A 10566-nucleotide genomic window follows, 5' to 3' on the forward strand; every position below is an offset into this window, starting at 1 on the left:
TGCACATTAAACCCCCCCTGGGGAGCTTTTGAAAAACTGGATGACCAGGACCGGACCCAGAGCAATTACATCAGCCTCTGGGGTAGAAGTGGGGCTGGGGCCTCAATCTTTTTAAAGCACCCCAACCCCAGCCACCCCAGCTAATTCCAACCTGAAGGGGAATTTGAGAAACACGGAGGGCAGCCCTCTCCTTCTCTCTCGTCTCAAATTCTCTTGAAGGCCAGCACCCTTCTCTTCTTCCTCCTGTTTTCTTTTGCTAATTCTTGGGCTTGAATACTGTAAGCACAGTTTATGTTATGGGTGCTGCCACTCATAATGAAGCCGCTTGACATTGGCACAGAAGATCCCTGCGTTGGGAAGATCCCCTGGAAAGGAAATGGCAACTCACTCCAGTATTCTTGCCTGGAGAGAATCCCATGGACAGAGGAGCCTGGTGGGCTATAGACCATAGGGTCACAGAGTTGGACACAACTGAGCACGTGCGCACACACACACACACACACACACACACACACGGCCCTGCAGTCCTCCCCCGGCCCTGTCTCTGAGTTGGTTGTCTCCTCCGGGTGGCCCTCCTCCAAGCCTCCACCAGGTCTCCACTGGGCCTCACTGTCCCCTGGCAGGACTATGGGCAGCCATTGCTGCACTTTCATCGGTCGCCCCCTCCTCCTGGGGGGATCCCGCCCCCCGCCCCGGGCAGGACTGCACGCCTCAGGGAGGCTGCCCTGCGGATCGGTCCCAGAGGGAACAATCCTTGCAGCAGCTCTTCTGTTCTTGCTGGCTAAGCGTGTGGGTGTGCAGCAGGCATTTGCTGGGGAACGTCGGCAAAAAATAAAACTTCTCAAGCTTCACTCCTGTAGACAGATTGAGAGGCCTCCCAACAGTTCAGAACTGCCGAATCTGGATCCGTCCGCCCACTTACCCCCCCAGGAAGTGGTAGGTTGAGTTCAATGTGTTTGCATTTAACAGTGGCCTAGCTTATGGGACTTGACATCATAATGGCAATGTTTTAAGATGAATAAGTCAACAGGTGGTTTTTGGACCTCACTGCTCATGGAGCACCAGGCTAGGCACTGACAAAATTGAGGGGGAGGCCACCTCTGCTAAAGGTACCTTATGGCCCGCGGCCGTGGGGAGGAATCGAGGCTCGGGGCTGCGGCAGTTGGTCTGAAGGTCAAGAAGAGCAGAGGGCTCTCACTCACCCCAGACTCACAGGGATGAGGAAGCGAGAAAGAGCCATAAAGCGGGGAGGTCCGGGAGGGGCAAGCTGACAAGTGTGTGTTTAACTTCCCAGGATTTCAAGTCCTGCAGCTATTTGCCTAACCCATGCTCACCAACCATACTGCAGCCTCCACACTGTTTTAATCTTGCCCTTCTGACCTCCAAGCACATTTGCAGCCAGCAGAGAGCTGGGCAAACTCTATCCCAAGCCAGCTGCAGCCTCCTCCCCAAGCCTCTCTCTCCCTCTGCGGGTGTGTCTCTCTCCCTGGCTGACTCCCACACGCCGTCTCCCTTGCCATCTCTTAGATACAGAACATTTTTTTTTTTTTCATGGCTAAGTAGAAAAATCCAAGCTCTCAGCCTTTTCTCAAAGCAATAATGAACATAACTGGTAGAAATAATCAATACAAAACAAGATTGACAACTTCTAACACTACATACAGGGGGAAAAGGATGACTTGACTGAAAATTACCTGAAGAATCAAAACTTGACAAAATGTGGACCTGCAAATCCGGGAACAGCTGGATTTGGTAGAAATACTGGCCACAAAGAGAAAATCACAAAGGCAGATGTTATAACTGGTAAAACTTGGCCTGGACAAAAACCAGATGGTGAATCAAATTTCATTATAAAATTTAAGCAGGAAAAGAATTGATGCCAGTGAAGATAATTCCAATAAACTTTAATAAAAAATGGTAAAACTGGAAACTAATTGTGCTGTAGGGAAAACTAATGAGTGAATTTCTTTACTTAATGACACTTGTTCTAGAAGTTACTTTCTTGGTAGAAATCCATCAATGTTGGCAGAATTCTGATTACACTATGTAAAGGCCAAACTTCCATTAGCATTTAAATAACCATCAGTAACTATCAGGCCTCCCCAGAAGCAGCAAAGTGGGAGCTAAATTGCCACTCCAGGATGGGGCCTGGGAATCTGTATTTCAAAAAGAATGTTTCAAACAAGCCATCTGTTAAAAAATATATTGGGGGGTGGTGACTAAGGAAGTTTGAACATGGAAGGATATTAAATAGTGCTAAGAAATTGTTTCTATTATTTTTAGGCCTAACGATGTTATGATATGATGTCATGTTTCTTAAACATGGACAGAATTGTCTTTCCCCCCAAATTCATTATGTTGAAGCCCTAACCCCTAATGTGACTGTATTTGGAGATAGGTCCCTTAAAGATCAAATCAAGGTTAAGTGAGGCCATAAGGGTGGGGCCCCGGTCCCACAGGACTGGGGTCCTTATGAGGAGGATGCGACACCGTGAGTGCACGCATAGAGAAAGGGCCACGTGAGCATGCCAAAAAGCCCAGAGGCCTCAGGAGAAGCCAGACCTGCCAGCACCTTGATCTTAGATGTCCAGCCTCCAGAACGGTGAGAAAACAAATTTCCATTGCCGAGGTCACTGAGGTTACGGCATTTTGTTTTGGCAGCCCTGGCTAACCAAGGCAAGTCTTTACATAGTAGAGATCCCTACTGAATTATTTATGAGTGGAGCACTATGATGTCTGAGATCTGCTTTAGAATACTCCAGAAATAAAAATAGAGAGCTGGTGGGGGGATAGATGAAACAAGACGGGCTAAAAATGGACAATTACCAGAGCTGAGTAACAGGTACACAGAGGTTTATCATACTCTCCTCTTCTACCGTAGGGCATGTTTAAAAATATTCAAAGAAGTTTTAAAAATTGACTTGGATCATTGTAAGGTGATTTTGATGCACACAAGTAGATGATTACCGAAAGGGGTTCTCATTAACTTGTGTTCTAACCTGGGTTGGTATGACCTGGAATAAATGTGTCACTAACACTTATCTATAAATAAAGTTTTAACTAAATATAATAAGGCAGTAGGGAAAGGAATCAAAATGCCAACTGCAGGCAGTGGGATTGTTGGTGAGGGAAATCAGGCAGGGAAGAGGGAATCAGCATTTATTGAGCACCTAATGAATCCTGGGTGCTTCGTAGCTGTTAACTTTGGATGCTCACATTGGTTTTACATTTTAAAATCTTTTTATTATCAAGCTATTATATGAAGAAACTAAGGCCCAGAGAGGATGAATGAATTCACATACTACAGAGTGACTGACTCAGCTGGGAGTTGAATCCTATCCATCTTCCTCCCAAGTGTGCATTCTTTTCCCTAGCCGTTACCTTGAAGAAGCAAATGGACCCCACTCCAGTACTCTTGCCTGGAAAATCCCATGGACGGAGGAGTCTGGTGGGCCACAGTCCATGGGGTCGCTGGGGGTCGGACACGACTGAGCGCCTGCACTTTCACTTTACCTCCTCCCTGGATATTGCCAAGTGACAGATCACAAAGGGCAGAGGAATTCTGACGAAGATGAGGTCATGAAGAGATACGCCCAGGACAGACTAACGAAGGACTTGAACTCAGAGGTAGGTCCTGGAGGTGGAGTGGAAGGGCATCCCTGGATTGCGGAGGGACGGCCAGAGGAGGAGCCTGGCGGCACATGGAGATGGAGAGGGCTCCGCAGCTCCTGGGAGAGAGGCTGGGGGCAGGGTGGGGGCGTGGGCCTGCAGGGATGCTGTCCCAGGACTGGGGCCCAGCAAGACTGGTGAGAAGAGCAGATTTCAGAATGAGGCGGGAAGATGAGGCCTCCATCGACAGGTGAGGGAAGTCAGGAGGAGGCTGTTCCAGGTGGGGAGGAGAAAGGGCTCAATTCAGGTTGGACGTGCAGAATTGGGGACGACTGCGGAACAGCCGAGTGAAGAAGGCCCGATGGCAGCTGGGGTGACAGAATGTTGGATTTGAAAAGTCATCTGACCTGCTTCTTCTTTCAAGAAATGTGAAACCTGGGGACTTCCCTGGTGGCCCAGTGGTTGAGAATCTGCCTTCCAATTCAGGAGACACAGGTCTGATCCCTGGTCACTGCACTAAGATCCCACATGCCTTGGGCAACTAGCCTGTTTGCCGCAATTACGTGCCTCACAAGTAGAAGCCCTCAAGCCAAAACGAAAGACCCCACGTGGCGCAACTAAGATCCGATGTGGCTAAATGAATAAACAAATATTTTTTTAAAAGAAGAAAGAAAGGAGAATCTAGGAAGTAATCAGGGAGTGCCCTGGGATACACAGAAGATTTTGGCTCCTTAATCTAGCTTATATCACGCTACAGAATGTAACCGTCCATTCTTTGCTCTCCTGTATGTTCCAGCAGAGTATTGGGGATTCAGCGGAGGTAGGGAGATGCCTTTTGACTGGTCTTCCTCCTTCCGCCCTGCTATCCCCTCCAATTGTTTTTTTCTCAGGCAGTAGCCATTAGAGTTGCTCTGCTACCTGGAATAGTCTGTGTAAATGGGCTAAATGTAAAAGGAACTTTCTGGATGCTGATGGAATGCATACCCTGTGCAGTTATGTAAGACGCAGGCCTGAGAAAGCGATCCTATAAAAAGGATCCGGCCCTCCTCTGCTGCCTGAACACACGAGCCACACCCTAGCCTGAGAACACGTGCACAGGCGCCGCCCTCTCCCTAGAAAGCTCTTCTGATGCTGTTTTTGTGTGTGTGTGTGGTGCTTTATTATTTGTTTCTTTTTAATGTAGTAGGCATTTTAACTTAAAAAAAAATTGACCGTCCGCTCTCATTGGAATGGAAACTCGACAAGGGCAGGGCTCTTTGTCCTGTCTGTTTATGGCTATAAAAACAGTGCCTGGCACACAGCAGGCACTCAGTGAGTGAATTACAGCATAACAGGGCGACAGGCTAAAATAAAGACCTGGACGAAATTGCCGTGGAATTTAAAAGGGGCACCAATCCCACCTCCCTGACAGTGTCAGGGCAAGATTCCCGAAGAGGTGACCATCGAGCTGGGACTTGAAAGAGAGGTAAGTGGGTCAAGGCAGATGTGGCTGGTTGAATAATGACCCCCAAAGATATCCAGGTCTTGATTCCTGGAGACTGTGAATGTTACTGCATAGGATAGAAATGACTTACAGATGTGATTAAGTGGTATCTTGAGATTGGGAGAGAAAGTGTTAGTTGAACAGTCATGTCTGACTCTTTGCGACCCCATGGACTGTAGCCCTCCAAGCTCCTCTGTCCATGGAATTCTCCGGGCAAGAACACTGGAGTGGGCTGCCATTTCCTTTTCCAGGGGATCTTCCCAACCCAGGGGTTGAACCCAGGCCTCACCACATAGCAGGCAGATTCTTTACCATCTGAGCCACCAGGGAAGCCCGTGAGATGGAGAGATTATCCCGTATTATCCTGTGGTGGGCCCTAAGTGCATCCGCAGGTGTCCTGAAGGAGGGATTTAAAAGCAGCAGAAAGTTTGATGAGGAAACAAGGCCCTTTACTGCTGCCTTTGGAGGTGGAGGAGGGAATCATGAGCCAAGGCATGCAGAGAACGAAGCTGCAGAGGCTGGAAATGAGGAGGAAGCCAGTTCTTCTCCAGAGCTTTCTGAGGGAGCATGGCCCTGCTGGCACCTTGACTTTGGATGAATGGAACTGACATCAGGCAAGAGAATAAAAAGTCAGATTGGTTTCAGTGGTGGTGTTGATAACTCAGGTGTGAGGATGAACTAGGTTCAGAGAAGGGCTCAGGAAACTGGGGCAAAATTACAGGTGGGATATCCAGGTGATGTCCTGGACAAGGCTGGAGGCCAAAGGAACTCTGTGCTCATCAGCTTTTCCGTAAACAGTCCCGTGGAGAGAAGGTCAGTATTCCTAGAAGAGGCCTAGTCCACTGGATGGACTTGAAACAAGTCTTTCCTCATGATATGGTCAGCTTATTGCATTTTCGCCCTTCATTTCTAATCTGACTTTGTAGAATGCTTGCTTTCTTACCAAAATATGTGTTCTGTTTCCCTCGTGAGCAATCAGCTCTAGGAAGCAGCAGATTTGATCAGTCATTCTTCCCTGAACAAGAGGCCAGCTGCTCTGGGAAGCCTACCCTACTAAGTGTTCTTTGCATTTCTCCTTGAATGCCTTCAACAACAGGGATTCATTACCATCTTGTAAGACAATATATTCTCGCTCTTAGTGTGTGTGTGCATGCACGCGTGCTCAGTCGCTTCAGTTATGTCCAACTCTTAGTGACCCCAAGGACCTGCCTGGCTCCTCTGTCCATGGGATTTTCCCAGCAAGGACACTAAGTGGGTTACCATTTCGTCCTCCAGGGGATCTTCCAGACCCAGGGATGGAACCCGCGACTCCTGCATCTCCTGCATTGCAGGCGGATTGTTTACCGCTAAGCCCCAGGGGAAAGCCCTTTTAAAGCTGAAACTGCCCAGAGTTTTCATTTGGTTCTGAGGCTTGACCATTGGCACAAAACAATGTGTTTCATGGCCCTAGGTCTGGAGTCAGAAAGAACTGGGTTTAAGTTCAGACTCTGCTCCTTACAGTGAACTTGGTCTCTTTGTCTACCCTAGTTTGCTCAATAGTAAAATGGGGATAAAATGACAATCTACCTTATGAGGCTGTGAAAAAGCATGATACCTGACACATGGCAAATGCTCAGTAAATGCTAAATATTATTATGGATGTTAGATGTCATTTGAACTTCGCTTCAAAAAGCACTACATGATGATATGTGCCTTCTTCAGAGGAGAGGGGTAGGTCTGTCCCTTAATAGTTGTCCCTCAGAGTCCCCACTGAGTTGTGAGTGGATATGGACGTTGGCCTTTTTGAATTAAATGTATGTTAAGCATAGATATGACATGTGGACACTCATTCAGGACATGTGGAAGGTATAATCAAGGTATCCCCCAGGGGTTATTCCTGCCTACTTAGAAAAAGAAAGAATTTGCTTTCCATTTACCAAACAGCAGGCCAGCATAGTAAGGAGAGATTGATTTTCTCAGTATTCCATTAGCTCGAGTCTTTAAAGAGAGCATAACGCGCTCCAGCGGTAAGAGGGATCGCGTCATCCAGGAGCGGAACGGGCCCTGGAGAAGAATCTGGCTGGAGTCGCAGCTTTCATTCAAAGGGAATAATCCCACTCCTCTCCACATTCGCCATGTATGTTTTCTTAAAAAGATTCTTTCAAGTCTGGCAGTTGAGACTCACATTTCCGATCCAGACACCCGTTTCATAACCAGCTCAGCCGCTGACCCAGTTAAATAATAATGAGTGATTTTCATAAATCTAAACGTTCCCTCAGAAGAACCCAGTGGAAGAGGCTGCAGGGTGGTGCTTGGGGCTAAGTCATCAGCAGTGGTGTCAAAACCCATTTGATTGATGGCATTGAACATCAGCTGTCTGCACACCAGCAAACCACCGGTGGGAGAGAAGGGGAAATCTAGTCAAGCCTCTGGTGGTTTTGTCCACCTGGGATTTACACAAGTGAGCGTTAGAGACTGGGAGGAGGAAATCCTGCTTTCTACACAATTCAGTGATTTCCCCCCACCTCCCACCCCCCACTGAAGAAAGGCTGCTTCCTGGAGGGCTTTGTGGGAAATAGAACCACGTGGCAAATGTATAACAACACACAGGGCAGGGCGGTTGGCAGGGGGTTTGGGGGGAGGGGTGCCCTGATTTGTAGAAATTGCTAATTTCTGTTGTGTAAATACTTTCACACAGTCTATTTCAAGTCACCAACTTGACATCACTGGATGTGGTCTTGGGGAGAGATGGACACACCACTTCAGAGGGTTTCCATCATTCAGATACCATAGATATAAATGAACTCAGGAGCATAGATAATAGTGAAACATAGCAAAATAATTGGAAATTTTGAGTATTTAAAAAAAAATATATTTAGATATAAATTTATATAATTTAGTTTTTAATTGAAGTATAGTTGATTTAATTTAATTGCAGTATATAGTTGGGCTTCCCTGATAGCTCAGATGGTAAAGAATCTCCCTGCAATGCAGGAGACCCTGGTTCAATTCCTGGGTCAGGAAGATGCCCTGGAGAAGGGATAGGCTACCCACTCCAGTATTCTTGGGCTTCCCTGGTGGCTCAGCTGGTAAAGAATCCACCTGCAATGCGGGAGACCTGGGTTTGATCCCTGTGTTGGGAAGATCCCCTGGAGAAGGGAAAGGCTATTCCATGGACTGTATAGTCCATGGGGCCGCAAAGAGTTGGACACGACTGAGCGACTTTCACACTTTCACACATAGGTGATTTACAATGTTGTGTTAGTTTCAGGTGTGCAACAAAGTGATTCAGCTATGTATTCTTTTCCATCATTATGGTTTGTTACAGGACCCTGAATATAGTTTCCTGTGCTATTCAGTAGGTCCTTGTTGTTTATCTATTTTATATATATAGTAGCGTGTATCTGTGAATCCCAAACTCCTGATTTATCCCTCCCTGCCCCAATAATTTGATTTTTAATTATGGCTGTGTTTAACAGCTAGCTCTCAGAATTCCTGAAATTATAGCAATTACTAGTTCATATGAGCCAATACAAGTGGCTCCAGCTCACCCCTGACTTGTGGCTGCTGCTGCTAAGTCGCTTCAGTCGTGTCCGACTAACATAGACGGCAGCCCACCAGGCTCCGCCGTCCCTGGGATTCTCCAGGCAAGAACACTGGAGTGGGTTGCCATTCCTCCGGTTCGGGTGAACAGGGCTCCTCTTCCTTGTGCTGCGCGGCTCCTCACTGCGGTGGCCCCCTTGCTGCAGGGCACAGGCTCTAGGGTGCTCAGTAGCTGTGGTGCACGGGCTTAGTTGACCCGGGACATGTGGAATCTTCTCGGACCAGGGATCAAATCAGCGTCCCCTGAATGGGCAGGTGGATTCTTAGCCCCTGGAGTCCCTCATCCACTTTTTGTTTATTAGACAAACGTCTATCGAGCAGATGCTGGGCCCTGCAAATCCTGACGGGACCAAGAGAAGAAGCTCAACATGGACAAGGGAGCTGACTCCGGGGGAGTGTGATGAGAAGTGGGCAGAGATGGAGACAGGCAAAGTGCCAAGCTCCTGGACTGAAGCCTGGGAGGCTGCTGGTTTGACCTCTGAGGCTCTCTGCCACAGTGGGTGTTTCCCCTTCGGGATACACTCTCCTCCCTCGGCTCCAGGACGCGGCTATCTCCTGGTTCTCCTCCCGCCTTGCTCGCGGCGCTTCCTTAGACTTATTTACCGGCTTCTCTTCATAACCTCCAATGTCACAGTATCCCAGGTCCCAGTCCCTGGACCCCTTCTCTTCCCTACCTGCCCTCCTCAGTGGTGATTTATCCAGTGTCATGGCTGTCGATCACCGCTTTCCAGCTTTGACCCCGCCTCTAAACTCCAGTCTCCTTTATCCAGTTGCCTATTTGAAAACCCTACCAGACAGCTAGTAGGTAAGTCAGCTCACCACGCTGAACCTCTGGCCTTCTGTCCTCTACAACTGGTTTCTCCTTCATCCCCCTGTCCCAGGCAACACAACTCTAGCCTTCTAGTTGTTCAGGGGCTCAAAACCTATAAGGCATTCTTGAGTTCTCTCTTTTTTTCATCCCCCAGATCCAATCAATTGGCCAAGATTGTGGACTCTACCTTCAAAACACTCCACATGTACACGTCTTAGCTCCTCCACTATCTTTTCTATGGACTTAGCCATCATCATCTCTCACCTGGATATTTCAATAGTCTCCTAATAAGTCTCCCACCCCAACTGTTCATCCCCATCCCATCACCTGCAATCTAATCTCAACATAGCAGCCAGATCAATCCTGTTGAGAACATTTTAAAGCTCATTTCATTTACCTCATAGAAATTTCATGCATATTACAGTGTTTGGCATATGCCATACTGTTGCATTTAAATTTACAGGCTATTTATTCTACCACATGATATCATGATGTCTAATAAAGACATACCATGGAGACATTGTAGATTCAGTTCCAGACCACTGCAATAAAGTGAATATTCCAATAAAGTGAGTCACACAAATTTTTTTTTGTTTCCCAGTACATAGAAGAGTTATCTTAACACTATACTGTAGCATTTTAAGTGTGCAACCGCATTATCTCTTAAAAAATGTACATGCCTTAATTTAAAAGTATTTTATTTCTGAAAAATGCTAACCATCATCTGAGCTTTCAGAGAGTTGTAATCTTTTTGCTGGTGGAGGATCTGGCCTCAGTGACTGTTAACTGATCAGGGTGGTACTTGCTGACAGCCTGAATGGCTGTGGCAATTTCTTAGACAACAATTAAACAACAATAAATTTTGCCACATCAGCTGACTCTTCCTTTCATGAATGATTTCTCTGTAGTATGAAATGCTGTTTGATAGCATTGTACCTGTGTATTTAGAGAACTTCTTTCAAAATTGGAGTCGCTCTTCTCAAACTCTGCCACTGCTTTATCAACTAAGTTATGTATTACTCTAAATCCATTGTGATTTCAACAAGCATCACGGCATCTTTACTAGGAGTAGGTTTCATCT

General features: G+C 47.0%; 1 long non-coding RNA gene across 6 annotated transcripts; it reads left to right on the plus strand.

Annotated features, from left to right (window-relative positions):
• The first annotated feature begins 3857 nt into the window (after nucleotides 1–3857).
• LOC129645053 (uncharacterized) lies at nucleotides 3858–10358 on the plus strand. 6 transcript variants are annotated; one of them, XR_008711139.1, is made up of 3 exons: nucleotides 3858–5074; nucleotides 6065–6205; nucleotides 8977–10358. It is a non-coding gene; the product is annotated as an uncharacterized LOC129645053 (long non-coding RNA). The 6 variants fall into 6 exon arrangements; XR_008711138.1 differs by having other exon boundaries at nucleotides 6072–6205; XR_008711141.1 differs by lacking the exon at nucleotides 3858–5074 and adding an exon at nucleotides 5534–5971.
• Nucleotides 10359–10566: the final 208 nt, after the last annotated feature.

This window comes from Bubalus kerabau, chromosome 2 (genome assembly GCF_029407905.1).
Source record: "Bubalus kerabau isolate K-KA32 ecotype Philippines breed swamp buffalo chromosome 2, PCC_UOA_SB_1v2, whole genome shotgun sequence".
Taxonomy (NCBI): domain Eukaryota; kingdom Metazoa; phylum Chordata; class Mammalia; order Artiodactyla; family Bovidae; genus Bubalus; species Bubalus kerabau.